At 40.9% G+C, this 4,953-nt stretch overlaps 1 long non-coding RNA gene across 1 annotated transcript; it reads right to left on the reverse strand.

Annotated features, from left to right (window-relative positions):
• Positions 1 to 2,984: 2,984 nt before the first annotated feature.
• Positions 2,985 to 3,606, reverse strand: LOC114446737 (uncharacterized). The gene is made up of 3 exons (XR_003671776.1): positions 3,539 to 3,606; positions 3,132 to 3,267; positions 2,985 to 3,010 (listed from the first exon to the last, which is right to left on the reverse strand). It is a non-coding gene; the product is annotated as an uncharacterized LOC114446737 (long non-coding RNA).
• Positions 3,607 to 4,953: the final 1,347 nt, after the last annotated feature.

A 4,953-nucleotide genomic window follows, 5' to 3' on the forward strand; every position in this document is an offset into this window, starting at 1 on the left:
GATTTCAGTGTAACAGGAAGGCTTTTCAGTGTAACAGGAAGGTGGCTCAAAACAGGAAGTGCTCTGGAGCATTCTCTGGAGGCACATGCTGTCATGGTGGATAATAGCCAGGGGGAATGTCATGAAAACTGAAAGGGTAAAGTGACTGTGCTTAAAATGAATCTTCATCTGTTCCTCTTTGTTTTTTGTTTATTAGTGCCAACTTTATTTTATGATGTGAAAGGTAATGAAGAGGATATAATAAGTATTTTTACAAGTGCCTTGCAGTGTGTTGAATCGCTTCGGAGAAATGAGCACAATAATTTTGACCAGGAAAGGCTTTATAGAGTGCTTGATGACCATACAAGAACTATATCTGCTCTTCATGCGGCTGTGTCCAGATATGATCCTTGGAATAGGGATGTCAGTCACCTACTGGGATCACTGCACAGGTGTTTTTGCAATTTGCTTCATGAACACAAGGCCAGACAGAGGCCTGCCAATGCAGATATATTGTTACCCCCAACAACCTTCACTGGTCACCCTGGCCGTCCCAGATACACCATAACCAGTGAACAGATTTCTCACTGCGTGTCCATTGGCATGACATGGCAGAGAATTGCATCTTGCTTTGGGATAAGTAGAAGAACTCTGCACAGACACAGACTTTTACTGGGAATTGAACCGCTAAGATATGCAGTCATGTCTAATCAAGAACTGGATAGCCTTGTGACTGTAATACTACAGAATACTCCAAATGCAGGGGAAACCTATGTCCTTGGAAGCCTGAGATCACATGACTTAAGGATCCAGCGCTGGCTGGATCCTTAAGTCATGGCGCTTGTATCGAGTGGATCCCATTGGCCAATCATTTAGACGCCGTCATGCTATAAGGCGGAGGGCCTACAGTGTTCAGTCCCCCAACCAATTATGGTAAGCTCACGGTGAAAGCCTTGCCAAGATTATTAGTAAAGGTACCATGCCACAATATTAAAATAATGTCCAGCATAACCAAAGGTTAAAGTACTCACTGTGCTTGAAAACACACCATGTCAGTGTTTTAATATTGTTTTTGTTGTAGTTTTGTTTCATTATCCTGTTATATTCTACTGTAGATATTAAGATTATTTTTTTCCCAAACCTGTTAAGTCTTCGTGCAAAAGAGTAACAATACTGATTCTGGTCTCCCAACATGCATTTCGATGGAAACCACAAGCTGGTCAGGTGGCGTCTTGTCATGCATGGCTGTGTTGATGGCTTCAGCCGGACCATTATATACCTGCAGTGTTTATCCAATAACAGAGCATCAAGTGTTCTGTCATTATTTTTGGAAGGCGTTGAGAACTTTGGTTTGCCTGCAAGGGTCAGATGTGATCATGGCATGGAAAATGTACTTGTTGCACGTTTCATGTTGGAAAGAAGGGGATTAGACAGTGTTATTACAGGTGTTTCAGTCCATAACCAGAGAATTGAAAGACTATGGGCAGAACTCAATAGAGTAGTTTGTAGACACTTCATAAACATATTTAACTTCATGGAAGAACAAGGTATTCTGGACTCATTGAATGAACTACATCTTTTTTGTCTGCATTATGTTTATTTGCCAAGAATTCAGCAGGCAGTGATGGAATTTATTAACCAATGGAACAACCATGGCCTCTCCACACAAGGGGGGCAGTCACCTCTTCAGTTGTGGCATTCAGGTGGCATTCAGGTGGCATTCAGGTGTCATAAACAGCATTAGAAGCTATGTCTTCTAGGACTGGGTTTGCTGAAACATCAACCAGTAAAGAAAATACTACTGGTGAGAGGAAATTTGGTGGGGGACCACCATGAACTAAACTTATCGCCATGGCTCTGCTTGCTATGTAGTACCAGTCCTCTCTTAGAGCTGCAAAAAAAAAAACAGAATAAGAGGAAGTGCAATAATTCTAAAAAAAAATCATTCAAACCTAGTAATGAAATCACAGTTAATGTACCAATTTAAATTATAACTCAAAAATGAAAACGAAAATGTAAAGTTCACAATAGAAAAAAATGCAGATCAGTACCAGTACTATCGAGAGCAAAGTTTTTGCCGTTTTCTTTTCCCTAAAACATGGGGGATGTTGCAATGCTCTCCATTAGGAGCCTTAAGAATTCCCTCCTTGGACCTCCTAAATCAACCCCTTCCTCATTTTTTCCCGTCATCTGAGAATTTTATAGACATCATCAGGTTGGGCTCATAGGACAACCTCTTGAATCCACGAATGGCTCCCTCCCAGACAGCAGATCTATTTATGTTAAATCTGCACCGCTGATTTACATTAATTTTGCTGGCCAGTTCCAGCAGTATCTTCTTAACTGGAACATTTTCCACACTATGAAAAACATTAAAATAAATATATATATATATAATAAATAATGATCAGAAATGCAGTGATGTGACATTATTTTTAACAACCTGTATTTTGTGAAATTGCTGCTTATAATCAAGCAATTAATTTAAAACACATTTGTCCTATAGTAAAGTAATAAAACTAGACATGTTTAAGCCTTTAACTGTTCAATTACCCATATCATAACATCATGTAAGGACATGACAGTCTATATTAATAATCAGATCATTCTTATTTCTCAAATGCATAATCTATGTACACCTACTCACTTGTGACTCTCCATACGGGCAACTATTGCCTGCTGTAATCCTTCATCCTCAGAACTATCTTCAGAAATGGTAGCAACGAGTGTTAAATAAGAAGAGTAGCTATCCTCATCAACACTGTGTGTTCCATTATGTCTCGCAAGGCAGACTTCATCTGGACCACTTGTGCCTTTTGTACTGCTTGTGCCAGGACCACTGGTGCCAGGAATACCATCACTTCCTGCAAGGGCCCCTCCATCAGGAAGACTTGTGCCAGGATTCCAGTTGCCTCTTTCATCATTGTTAGAGCTGGTGCCAGGGCTCTCTCCATCATCACTGTTGATGCAAATACTAGCCCTTGTATTAATTTTTGATGTTGAATAGTTGGTTATCGTCTTCACTGTCATCCTGAAACGGAAAACGAAGGCCATATATATATATATATATATATATATATATATATATATATATATATATATATATATATATATATATATATATGTAATAACAAATAAAGAGGCACACTTACCAAAAGCATCCTTGATGGTTTTACATAAAGAGCTTTAGTTTTATAAACCTTATGGATCAGAATTCCATTCAGCTCCTGACCCTTTTGGAGTTTAGGGCACACCAGCTTATTGCCACAAGCCATTAGGAACTGGAGGCTACAGAAAGATGGGAGAGGGAACAAAGAAAAGGTTTTTAATCCAGCTAAATAACATGTTTTACAATCATCTTAGAGATAGAATGTGAGTGTCTGTGTCAGTATGACACACATATGCATCATGTATGCCTTGACTTATTGCTTCTAATAGACATGTGACCAATTCACTGACACTGATAGTATGCTATTAAATGGATAGAGTGACCATTGTACTGTTCTGGAAGTGTGATTATTTAAAAAAAAATAGATAAGAAAGAGAGAAAAGCCTTTACCTGACATCTTCCGGAATACGTTCACCAAATCCATCCCTGATGCGTTGTATTACAGTCTCGTGGTCCCAGACCTTCTGGAATTCAAAGGCACTGAGGATGTGTCCACATTTGTGTAACCATACTTTTGTGCCTTGTCTGCAGACAATTCCCCATGATGGGTTGGGAAGTAGTATCACATCTTTGTTGAAATGGTCATGATGCTGTGCACAGGCTCTGAAATAAGAACATCAAACTGCTCGTAAACAGTCAGTGCAAGTCAAGCTGTCACAGCTTATACAATTCAGAGGCATTCCCTTGGCTGGAATGCCGAAGTTGTAGATTTCTTCTGGTGATAGAGTCCCACAAAACCGAAATTTCCTTGCTCTGAGACATTAGTAGAAACACAAGTCACGCAGACATGACAGAATGTCAGACAAATGTATCCTACACTGACATTTATGTGTGCTTCACCTGTAACGATGGCACCAACGGAAACAAAAATGACAGCGCTCTCCTCCGGCTCACCTGCAGCTCTAAAGATCGGCTGTCAGAGGAGCGCTCGGTTGTTCCTCTCTTTAGCCTGTGTTTTGCTTAAGTATCTATAAAAAGTTTAGCACAGTGGATGTGGCGCTGCATGGCTGCAACTTGCATGTGTTTTAACAACGGCAAGAAAAACAACAAAAAAAACTAAACGTCTATGTCTTCTCAGTTGCTGATAGCATCAGAACATGTAACCATGGTTAGAATAAAAATACACAGAGTAAATATCTATCTCACCTTCTTCTCCTTTTGCCCGATGTCCATGTGCCGAAGCTCTGCTGAGCTTGATAACGCGGCATGGAGGTCCGGACCGGGCCAGCAGATGGCTGTGGCAAGCCACTGCGGCCGCGAGATGGGAATAGCGTTGTAAGTCGACTGTCCACCGTGTCGGAACCTGAGGCATCATGTGACTGTTGCCCGGTTGCTGTTGCGTTAGACAATGTTCGAATTGTCTCCGCCGATGCCAAAATGTTATTTAGTAACGTGGCAGCTTCTGTTAGCTCCTGAGACGACATGTGTGCTCCAAAGACACTCCACTTCCACCTTCCGGTTACACTGAAATGCCTTCCGGTTTCACTGAAATGCCTTCCGGTTACACTGAAATCTCAGTAGTGTGTGTGAGAGCATTTCAGTAGTGTATGTGAGAGGATAACATTTCAGTAGTGTGTGTGAGAGCGTTTCAGTAGTGTGTGTGAGAGCGTTTCAGCAGTGTGTGTGAGAGGATAACATTTCAGTAGTGTGTGTGAGAGCGTTTCAGTAGTGTGTGTGAGAGCGTTTCAGTAGTGTGTGTAAGAGCGTTTCAGTAGTGTGTGTGAGAGCGTTTCAGTAGTGTGTGTGAGAGGATAACATTTCAGTAGTGTGTGTGAGAGCGTTTCAGTAGTGTGTGTGAGAGCGTT

The sequence above is a fragment of the Parambassis ranga genome, chromosome 14 (genome assembly GCF_900634625.1).
Source record: "Parambassis ranga chromosome 14, fParRan2.1, whole genome shotgun sequence".
Lineage (NCBI taxonomy): Eukaryota > Metazoa > Chordata > Actinopteri > Ambassidae > Parambassis > Parambassis ranga.